Genomic DNA, 12,333 nt, shown 5'->3' with positions numbered 1-12,333 from the left:
AGTCTCTCTTTCTCTCTCTCTCTCTCCCACTCCCAGTCTCTCTCTCTCTCTCTCTCTCACACTCAATTCAATTCAATTCAATTCAAATTGCTTTATTGGCATGATAAGGTACATCTTATTTTGCCAAAGCATCGAAAAACATTTATGGTTGAACACATAAATGCAGATCTATTCATACAGTGTATAAACAGATATATCCCTGAGTGTATAAATATACATTCGTATAATTTGTATATACTCTTTTCTTAGGTTTACTGGTTGTCCTCTGTTTATGGCAAGCTGTAACATAGTGTGCCGCTAAGGTTACACAGTTTCTCTGTTCCCCTAGTAGGTATGGGAGTTTTTAGTCGTCATTCAAATTTCTGAATTCAGGGGCATATTTGTGTGAATTTTTGGTAGAAATTCTCCCTGATGCCCTGATATTTTCCACAAGCTGTGAGGAAGTGCAGCTCTGTCTCCACCACTCCCTGTCTGCAGTGAGAGCATATCCTGTCCTCTCCTGGCAGCCAGGTCTGTCTGTGTCTGCCTTTTTTGATGGCCAGGCTATGTTCACTAAGTCTGTACCTTGTCAATGTTTTTCTCAGTTTGCTATCCTTTACACTCCCAGTCTCTCTCACATTCCCAGTCTCTCTCTCTCTCTCACTCCCAATCTCTCTCTCTCTCACTCCCAGTCTCTCTCTCTCTCACTCCCAGTCTCTCTCTCTCTCTCACACACTCCCAGTCTCTCTCTCTCTCACTCCCAGTCTCTCTCTCTCTCTCTCTCACTCCCAGTCTCTCACACACTCCCAGTCTCTCTCTCTCTCTCACACACTCCCAGTCTCTCTCTCTCTCTCTCTCTGTCACTCCGTCTCTCTCTCTCTCTCTCTCACACACACTCCCACTCTCTCTCTCTCATGCACTCCCACTCTCTCTCACACACACTCCCACTCTCTCTCTCTCTCTCTCTCACACTCCCACTCTATCTCTCTCACACTCCCTCTCTCTCTCTCTCACACTCCCACTCTCTCTCTCTCTCACACTCCCTCTCTCACTCTCTCACACTCCCAGTCTCTCTCTCTCTCTCTCTCTGTCACTCCGTCTCTCTCTCTCTCTCTCTCCCAGTCTCTCTCTTTCCCAGTCTCTCTCTCTCTCACACTTCCAGTCTCTCTCTCTCTCTCACACTCCCAGTCTCTCTCTCTTCCCCCAATCTCTCTCTTTCTCTTCTCCCCCCAATCTCTCTCTCTCTTCTCCCCCCAATCTCTCTCTCTCTCTTCTCCCCCCAGTCTCTCTCTCTCTCTCCATCTCTCTCCTTCCCTCTCTCTCTCCTTCCCCCCTCTCTCCTTCCCCCTCTCTTTCCCCCTCTCTCCTTCCCCCTCTCCCCTTCCCCCTCTCTCCTTCCCCCTCTCTCTCCTTCCCCCTCGCTCTCTTTCCCTCTCTCTCTCTCCTTCCCCCTCTCTCTCTCCTTCCCCCTCTCTCTCTCCTTCCCTCTCTCTCCTTCCCTCTCTCTCTCCTTCCCTCTCTCTCTCCTTCCGTCCCCCCTCTCTCTCTCTCCCCCTCTCTCTCTCTCTCTCCTTCCTCTCTCTCTCTCTCTCTCCTTCCTTCCCTCTCTCTCTCTCCTTCCCTCTCTCTCTCTCTCTCCTTCCATCTCTCCCTCTCCTTCCCTCTCTCTCTCTCTCTCTCCTTCCTCTCTCTCTCTCTCTCTCTCTCTCTCCTTCCCTCTCTCTCTCTCTCCTTCCCTCTCTCTCCTTCCCTCGCTCTCTTCCCCCCAGTCGCTCCCTCTCTCTCTTCCAACAACAACAACATGCCCTCAAAAAAGCCTCGGCACCGCCGGGCACCCCCAGCTAGTGTTAAAATAAAACATTTAAAATCATTTTAACATTCAAAAACCTGTAAAATAAGTTTGTGTTATTTTTGGCCCCCTTGAAAAATGTTTAAATTTATTTTTCAAAAATTAAATTTTTGCTTTAAATGTTTAATGAAATTATATTTTAATTAATTTTAAACATGTAATGATTTTTAAAAATTTCAGTGTTGTTAAAATGTTTTGTTTAAGCTTATGGGGATTCCGTAGATGGAATCGCATGCGCCCCAGTGATACATGGTCCTCTACTCAGGTGTACGTGTAGAGGCCCAGGAGCGCGAGTCCCCATGGATCGAAGACCATCAGATAGGTTCGTAGTTTTATTGTGGTTCGGAAGGCATCTGCCCGCAGGAAGCCTTCGACTGCAAATTCAGGCCCACCAAAAGCAGGTCCCTGCAGGCCAAAACAATTTCAGCCTTTATATATCTTGTCAAAAATACTTTTAAGTGGCTCAGTGGTAGCGCTCATGCCTCTGAGTCAGAAGGTTGCGGGTTCAAGTCCCAATCTAGGGATTTGAGCACATATATAGGTTAGACTTAAGCGCAATACTGCGGGAGAGTCGCCTTTCAGATAAGATGAAGAGGGCCCGTCTGCCCTCTCAGATGGGCGTAAAATATCCCATAGTACTATTTGAAGAAAAGCAGGGGAGTTCCCCTGGTATCCTGGCCAATATTTATCCTCAACCAATATCACTAAAAAATAACATGATCTGGTCATACATCTCATTGCTGTTTGTGGGATCTTGCTATGTGCAATTTGGCTGGCACATTTTTCTACATTACAACAGTAACTACATTTCAAAAGTACTTTATTGGCTGTAAAGGGCTTTGGAACATCATGAGGGCCTTGAAAGATGCTTTATAAATGTAAGTTATTTCCTTTTCCTTTTCGAATTGTTGCTAATACCAGGTATTGATTACATTTAAGATAAGTTCCTGTCATTCTTTATAAAGCAACTTAGAGAAATGCACAAAAGCTTCTTTAGTCATCTAAGCTTATGGACAATCAAGTATTAATGATATTTTCAAATATTAAGAATATTTTTTGTGTCTGCTGTTTGGATATAGGTATGTATGAAAGATTAATGTTATAATTTGTCAGTCAAAATTCTGATTACTTTAAATAATGTACACCTGTCAGTAAGAAAAATTACTTCAATGCTACTTTCTGCTTCAAGCCAATTTCTGTCATCCATTAAAATAGCTGCTCCAGTCTGAGAAAATGAGAATCAAAAAGCTGCTCATTTTTCAAGTTACAGCAAATGTCCTCAGCCTTCATCATGAATGTTGACATTATAGTTCCCAACAGTAAAGGCAAATTAATTCTCAACCCTTCCCACACACTAGTAGGAGCTAAAGCTAACTCATTAAAAGGACTTTTTCCAGGTTCTGTGCTATATTTTACAAAGGTAAAGCTTTCATAGGACAGGACAAATTCTTGATAGTTTGGTTGATAAACTGACACCACCTGTGAAGGAATAAGCCATATTTCAGAAAAATACACAATCATATGAACAGAATTCTGATTTTATTAATACATGATATACTGGGTTCAAAAATCTAAAGCCTCAACAACACAAGCTGTGCAAACAGGCTTCTGAGAAGGGATGGTTTGACAACACAAAAGTTGTAAACACCACAAGCAACACGGTGGCACAGTGGTTAGCACTGTTGCCTCACAGTGCCAGGGACCCGGGTTCAAATCCGGCCTCGGGTGACTGTCTGTGTGGAGTTTGCACATTCTCCCCGTGTTTGCGTGGGTTTCCTCCGGGTGCTCCGGTTTCCTCCCACAGTCCAAAGATGTGCGGGTTAGGTTGATTGGCCATGATAAAAATTGGCCTTTAGTGTTAGGGGGGATTAAATACACGGGGTTATGGGGATAGGGCTTGGGTGGGATGGGTGTAGGGACCGGGTGCTAGGGTTTGGATGATCAGCCATGATCTCGTTGAATGGTGGAGCAGGCTCGAAGGGCCGAAGGGCCTACTCCTGCTCCTATCTTCTATGTTTCTATGAAATGGGAATTGGTTAAAAATACTAAAACAATGACCCTATTGAAGTAGCAGTTTGGCACTTCCAGAAGGTCTGGAGTTTGGGAGAAACATAATGGAATGACCCAAGTAAAGTGTTAAAAACTAAGGGGGAGAAATTCGGTATCGCCCTGTTTGGGGCATTAGTATTGGCGGTGTGCAAAGTTTAGGCGCCAGGCGCAATTTATCACCACCTCGAGCGATATTGGGTTGCAACGCCCCTGAAGGCGATTGTGGCGCTAAATCAGGCGCTGCACGATAGTCTTAAGGCGCTAACCCGGCAGCGCGATGCAATTTCTCCGCGGGCAGGCGCAGCGCAGGTGCTGTCAATTATCGATTTCACCCAGACACGCTGACGCCGGCCAGCTCTTAAAGGGGCGGATCGATTATCATCTGCAGCCACACTCTGCACCTTGTAGGCCTCAAAATCGGCGGCAACCTACCTGTGGCGGGCAAAACTTCAACCACATGGAGAGGGCCAGGGAGAGAGCGCAGCGCTTCAGCGAGGGGGCATTGGATGCTCTGGTTGACGCGGTGGAGCGCCGGCGATCTGTGCTGTACCCGGAGAATGGCAGGAGGCCTCAACACACCAAATACCGCAGAGCTTGGAGGGAGGTTTCCCAAAGAGTCACCTCCAGCAGCATGGTTCCGAGGACTCCTGTGCAATGCAGGAAGAAGTTCAACGACCTCACTCGGGTCGTCAGGGTGAGTGCCTTTTTCAGAATCATCTTCATCCCTCCACCTGCACCTCACTTTATGGCCAGAGGGTGTGCAAAGCCCCAATGGCCAGCTGTCATCCAGCACCCATGGCCCTTTCTGGAAACACACACGTACATTCAGCTCAGTGCATAATGTAAGGGCTATTCGACCATGGGAGGCATGTGATGCCAGATCAGGGCAGCATAATATAAGGGCTATTCTACCATGGGAAGCATGGGATACGAGATCAGGGCAGCATGTTTCATCACACCCCATCCTTTCTCTTGCAGGCCAAGCTGGCGAGTAACCGCAGGCAACAGCTTCGGACCGGAGGAGGCCGGCCTCACCTGCAGACCCTTACAGTCCTGGAGGAGCGAGTCCACCAGATCATCGTTGTAGTGTATGTGCCTTTAAGAGCCCCAGGTGTGCTGTAATGCCGGTAATTGCCACTCAGGCTATATAAGTCTGTATATTGTGTATATCTGTTAGAACCCCCCCCAGACTTTGCTTAGTAAACAACTATGGACCAACTCCTGTCTTCAGTGTCTTTATCAACACACGGACACTACAGTGGTGACGAAGTGGAAACGGACTTACCTGCAATTCGGCAGCACCTCAAGGACATCGATTCCTCGGGCATCCAGAAGACTCAAGAAAGTGAGAGAAGCTGTGGTTTCACCAGCTGGTCAAGCTGGTGGCAGGTACTGCGCTAATCCTTCCTGGGCATCAGGCTGGGGCTCCAGCAGCTGGCTCTACAGCTGAGACAGGCAGTGAAATCGGAGGCAAGCAATAATGGACTGGGAGGGAGCACTCGGGAGACGGATGGCGCGGCAAGCAGGTCAGCGTTCAGACCTGGAGAGAAAGTCCGGCGGGAACGAGTCTCCAACTGTAAATAATTTTTTTTTAAAAAGAACAGAAACCGCGGGAAACAGCGTTGTCATCGGCAGCAGCGGCGGGAAAGCACAGGAAGTGTCATATCTTTGCTGCAGAATAGAAAGAAAAGCGCGGGAAGTGTCATATCTTTTCTGAAGTGCATAAGTCTGGCAATATTGATGCTTTTGATAGCGAAATAGAGGATTGGACCACATACGTGGAAAGAGTAGAGGTATATTGCACTGCAAATGGAATAGAAGATGAAAAAAAAGCTTCAGTACTGCTGAACCTAATGGGCGCAAAGACATACGGGCTGTTACGAAATTTAATCACTCCAGCCAAACCAAAGGACAAGAATTTTAAAGAAATTGTTGATACCCTGCAGGAGCACTTAAACCCAACACCGCTGCTGATAGCGGAACGATTCAAATTCTTCAAGAGAAATCAACACAAGAATGAAAGTAACGCTGATTACCTAACCGAATTAAGAAAGCTATCAAAGTACTGCCAATTCGGGGCAGGACTATCAGATTATCTTCGAGACAAATTCGTTGGCGGTCTCTTAAGTGAAGGAACACAAAAAAGGCTGCTTTCTGAAAAAGATTTAAAATTGGACAAAGCTTTCAGTATGGCTGTATCATACGAAGCAGCAGCAAGAGGAGCTGCAGAGATACAACAAAAGACACAGGACTTCAGCACCCATGAAATGACACAGGGTTTCGAAAGATGTTATTGCTGCGGCAGATCCACCCATAACCAGAGGGACTGCTGGTTCAAGGACAAAGCATGCAGGCAATGCGGAAAGATTGGACACATTGCACGGGTGTGCCGATCTGGACAAAATAAATCCACAGACAGAAAAAAAATCAATAAAGTACAGGAAGGTACAAATGATGACGGACAGTAGCACCGAAGACCAGAAGAGCGATAGCGACTCTGAAAACAAGAGACTAAGCTGTCTCAAATTACATAATGCACTTGCCAAAGATGATTACCAAACCATTTGGGTTACCCTCACGATAGCAGGGTCCCCAGTTAAAATGGAGCTAGATACAGGATCAGCTCTAACCGTAATAAATCGACGGGATTACGAGAGGCTATTTTCGCATATACCTCTAAAAGACACATCCATTATCTTAAAAACATATACGGGACAGAAAGTATACCCCAAAGGAAAAATAAGGGTGCCTGTTGTATACAACGGCAAAGAAACACAAAAGTTGTATTTATACATTCTACAAGATGGTGGTCCACCGTTGTTGGGACGTGAATGGATCAGAAAGATACGTTTAGACTGGCACTCCATTCAGGCACTGACGGTGACCAGTAAGAAAAAAAACAATGATGACATCATACCTGAACAATTAAAAGATATCTTGGCCAACGCCAAAGAAGTGTTTCAAGAGAAACTAGGAACCTTGAAAGGCATCACCGCCTCAATAAAAGTGGAAGATGCAGCAATTCCCAAATTTAAGACAAGACCGGTGCCATACGCAATTCGTCCAGCAGTCGAGGCAGAGCTGGAGAATTTGGAAAAGGCAGGCGTATTATCCAAAATAGATTGGAGCGAGTGGGCAACACCCATCGTTCCAGTCATGAAAAAAGCATTGAATAATGATAAATCTGAAGAACAGAGAAAAAATTCGCATCTGTGGAGACTTCAAGGTGACTGTAAACCCAGTCCTTCACACAGTACAGTATCCTCTTCCGAGGATAGAAGATATTTTCACCTCACTATCCGGAGGGAAACGTTTCATCAAAATTGACTTGGCACAGGCATATCTACAGATGGAGGTTGAGGAGGCCTCTAAAAAGTATCTCACGATAAACACACACAAAGGCCTGTACCAGTACAATCGACTGGTTTTTGGAGTAGCATCAGCTCCAGCTATCTGGCAAAGAGCTATGGAGCAAGTCCTGCAAGGGATTCCGGGGACTCAATGCTACCTAGACAACATCCTTGTAACAGGAGAAAACGACAATGAGCACCTTGCCAATTTGGAGCAGGTGCTCACTAGGCTGAAAGAACGGGGCCTACGAGCAAATCGCCCCAAGTGCAAATTTTTCCAAAATCAGACATCATATTGTGGCCACATAATTAATAATGAAGGGTTGCATAAGTCACCTGAAAAAATTGAAGCGGTCATAAAAGCCCCAGCACCTGAAAATGTTTCACAATTAAGGTCGTTCCTGGGATTAATAAATTACTATCATAAATTTTTACCGAACTTATCAACTCTTCTACACCCTCTTAATGAACTTCTACAAACAGGAGTGATTTGGAAATGGAACGAAGACTGTAAACGTGCCTTCCATAAATGCAAAGACTTAATCACATCCGAAGAAGTTTTGGCTCATTACAACCCATCACTGCCAATCAGACTGGCGTGCGATGCATCCCCTTACGGCATAGGAGCAGTATTATCCCATAAATTCCCTGATGGCTCAGAACGGCCGATAGCTTTTGCGTCATGCTCACTAAACTCAGCTGAGCGTAACTATGCCCAAATCGACAGGGAAGCACTCAGCCTGGTATGGGGAGTGAAGAAATTCAACCATTACCTACACAGACAAAAATTTACCTTGTTGACTGACCATCAACCCCTCATCTCCATATTCAACCCTAAAAAGGGTGTTCCCATTATGACAGCGCAAAGGCTACAGAGGTGGTCCCTTTTCCTAGGGGCACACCAATACAACATAGAATACAAAGGATCAAAACAGCATGGGAATGCTGACGGTTTATCGCGCCTACCGTTGCCAATGGTAGAAGAGGCACCTACAGTAGACCCAGTAGAGATGTTCCACTCTACCATAGTGGAATATCTACCAGTAACAAATTCTGCCATTGAAAGGGAGACGAGAAATGACCCAACTCTCTCACGGGTCTACGATTTAACAATGAAGGGATGGCCAGCACATGGCGAACCACTGTTGCCAGCATTCTCGCAAAGAAGAGAGCAGCTGTCAGTGTGCCGAGGAACCTTGATGTGTGGATCCAGAGTGGTGATTCCACCCAAACTCCAGGGTGAAGTGCGAAAGGAGCTTCACGAGGGGCATCTGGGTGGAGTGAAAATGAAGAACCTAGCTAGGGCGTTTGTATGGTGGCCAGGTATCGATGGAGACATCGAAGAAATGACCAAGAGCTGCCTAGGATGCCAGAAGGTCCAAAACGCTCCACCACAAGCCCCTCTACAGCCATGGGAGTGGCCCTCATCTCCCTGGCAAAGGGTGCACATCAACTTTGCTGGTCCATTTATGGACTCAGTGTTCTTAATCGTGGTTGATGCACACTCCAAGCGGCCGGAGGTAATAAAGATGTCCTCCACCACCACGGAAAAAACCATCACAGTATTAAGGACCATATTTGCCAGGAATGGGCTGCCGGAACAGATCTGTTCTGATAATGGACCGCAATTTGTGTCCGAAGAATTCAGGAAGTTCTTAAAAAACAATGGGGTTAAGCACTACACGTCCGCCCCATACCATCCCGCCACCAATGGATTGGCTGAAAGGTTTGTCCAGACCTTCAAGAAGGCCATAAATGCCATGGGTAATGAAGACATAAAACTTCAGCACAAGGTGGATAACTTCTTGTTCGCATACAGGAATGCACACATATGGTTACCAACCAAACTCCCGCCATGATGTTCTTCAATAGAAACCTAAGATGCCGGCTGGATTTGGTCAAGCCCAACATCAGAAGGGACGTGGAGAACCGGCAGTTTCAAGGCATCAATGAAAGGCCAACTAGAACCTTCCAGATAGGTCAACAAGTTTTGGCCCGGGACTATCGTACCGAGAAATGGCAGCCTGGAACTATCTGCACACGACTAGGACCACTGATGTATACCGTGGACATCGGAGAAAGCATAATAAGGCGCCATGCTGACCAAATCATAAAGTCATCCGAAAAGGGACAACCTACACCACAACTCTATACGTCTAACGATGAAGTAGAGATACCCATATCTACCTCCGATCCGGTGATACTGGAACCCGATGAACCCGACACTGGCATTCAAGCCGAATTAGCCTTGCCAAAAGAACCTACTACACCCCCAGAAACTACTACACCCCCGAGGCGTTATCCGGACCGAGTCAGGAAGCCTCCTGAGAGACTGACTTATAATTCATTAACTACAGCAATGTGTATATTATTTTTCTTATAACATGTAATTAATAATTACTTAAAATATGATGTACTGGTTAGCTAAAAGGGGAGGAATTGTAGTGTATGTGCCTTTAAGAGCCCCAGGTGTGCTGTAATGCCGGTAATTGCCACTCGGGCTATATAAGCCTGTATATTGTGTATATCCGTTAGAACCCCCCCAGACTTTGCTTAGTAAACACCTATGAACCAACTCCTGTCTTCAGTGTCTTTATCAACACACGGACACTACAATCGCAAGCCGGATGAGTGGCCCCGTCGCCTCTGGAGATGCCGACCCCATTGTGGACAGCCATGGTAAGGTCATCACCTTTTTGACCTCTCTCCTTCCACTTGTTCCCCACACCAGCATGCTTTTTCACTCTCGACCCAATTCAGAGCATTGCAGCACTCATGCATCTCTTGCTGCCACCCTGTCCTTTCGCTAAAGCCACTCTTGAACCTCCCTGCTTTCAGATGCTGCATCACCAGGTCAGGAGGCGGGTCCTCAAGCTGCCACTGCGACTGACTCCGGAGGCGACGAGGAGGAGGAAGCCGGACCATCCGTTCAACCCTCAGGCGAGCCAGCCCATCTCCAGACTGGGGAGACTTCTTCCCTGAAAGGGAGCGGGGAGGAATGCTCTGCGGAGGATCCAGCTCCAGGACCCAGTGGCCTGCAGTAACATGAGGGGGGTAGGGAAGCTCGGGGGCCGTCTCCCGGAGGGCGAGTTGGGCCGCGAGTGCTGCTGCACAGACCGCAGAAGAGGTGCGTGCCCTCGCTGAAATGAGCGCCCAGGCTGGGCTGAGGCACACTGAGCTCATGGCTGCAGTGGGAAGGATGCCCAAATCCATTGAGACACTGGCAAGGAGTGTCCAAGACTTCAGCGCAGCACAGGCAAGGAGTGTGCAGGACTTCGGCGCAGCACAGGCAAGGAGTGTGCAGGACTTCGGCACAGCACTGGCAAGGATTGTCCAGGGCTTCAGCGAAGCAATGGCACCTGCCACGCAAGTGCTGAGTGCTGCCATGCAGTCACTCGCTGGTCTCATGCAGACGCAGATTGAGGCCACGCGAGCACTGACTGCTGCCACCCTCGCTGGATCGGGCAGGATTCCCCGGGGCCCTTGCCGCACCACAGCAGGCCAGCAATCTGTGCACCAGCCGATTGCTGCACATGCTGCCCCGTCAGAGTGCCAGTGTGTCGGCCGACCAGGGAGCTGCTGTCCGCTCTCAGGATGACAGCATTCCTGATGCCACCACTGGCACTTCTCCACTGCAGCTGCCACCACCTGTAGGAGACACTGCTTCCGCCCATGCAGAGTTGGAGCAGTCAGCAGCCGGGCCCTCCAGGCCCAGAGCTCATCCAGGCCATCCCTCAGGGGCATATGCGGTTTCGAACAGTCAGCAGGCCTCCCCAGCCTTGCTGCAGCCACTGGGGTCCCATTACGGAGGAGCTGCAGGGCGGGAAGGGGCCAATGCCGAAAGGGAAGCAGATCACGATCGAGGGGGAAAAAGTAGAAGGTGCTGCTGATTCCTGTTATTTGTTTCATTCAAGGCCGAGGATGCTGGTCTGAATGTTAGTTATGTTTTGGACAATCTCCCGGGTGTGAGAGTCACTTATGTGGCAGTCTGTTTGTTTTGCTTTTTGTTGCCATTGCTTTGTCATGTGGGAAGGAAGCACATTTTGTTAAATAAACAACTTTCTTTATTCACAATGGCCATGTCTGTTCTTTGCACAAATTTTGCCCTTGACCGGCTTAGGGGTAGCAGAACGGTTCCATTCATGTTCTTGGAATGGCGGCAAGCATTTCCTGAGAGGGGCCTAGAAGTGACTTACTATAAGCCTCTGACGGACGGCCCTTGCAGTTTGTGCCTCCCTCCTGTCTTGGTGCTCCTGCTCCTCCTCCTCCTCCTCCTCTGCTGGTGCTTCAATGTCTGGTGGCATTGGCTGGGTCCCGAGGATTGCCAGGTTATGCAGCATGCAACACACAACCACGAAGTGGGAGAATCGCTCAGGTGAGTACTGAAGGGCTCCTCCGGAATGGTCCAGACAGCGGAACCGTTGCTTCAGCATGCCGATTGTGTGCTCAATGATGTTCCTGGTCGCTTGATGGCTCTCATTGTAATGTTCTTCAGCAGGGGTGCTGGGTGAATGGAGCGGGGTCATCAGCTGGGGGCACAGAGGATAGCCCTTGTCCCCAAGAAGCCAGCCTCCTGGGTGAGCCGGGGCTTCGAAAAGGTCTGCCACAGAAGTCTAGCGCAGGATGAAGGTGTCATAGCTGCTGCCTGGAAAGTGGGCATTCACAGCGAGTATCAGTTGTCGGTGGTCACAGACCAGCTGCACATTCAAAGAATGGAACCCCTTTCAGTTGCGGAAATCCTCCGCATTCTCTAGAGGCACCCGCAAAGCCACATGCATGCAGTCAATGGCACTCTGCACCATGGGGAAGCCCGCTATCCTTGCGAAGCCCTCTGCGCGCTTTCGCTGCTTGTCCGGGGTCATCGGGAAGGAGATGTACTGCCATCTCCTTTTAAAGAGGGCATTAGTCACTTGACGGATGCAGCAAGGCACTACAAACTGTGAGATGTTGGCAATGTCCCCAGTACCGGCCTGAAAGGAGCCACTTGCATAGAAGTTTAGAGCCACAGTGATCCTCACAGCCACCGACAGAGATGTCCTGCACCTTAGTTGAGGCTGCAGATCTGGCTGAAGCAGGTGGCAGAGCTCAGTGACCACCTCCTTACTG

Source organism: Somniosus microcephalus, chromosome 10, assembly GCF_052327205.1.
Source record: "Somniosus microcephalus isolate GS21.2 chromosome 10, FLI_Smic_1.0, whole genome shotgun sequence".
Lineage (NCBI taxonomy): Eukaryota > Metazoa > Chordata > Chondrichthyes > Squaliformes > Somniosidae > Somniosus > Somniosus microcephalus.
Note: the sequence above shows the minus strand (reverse complement) of the source record.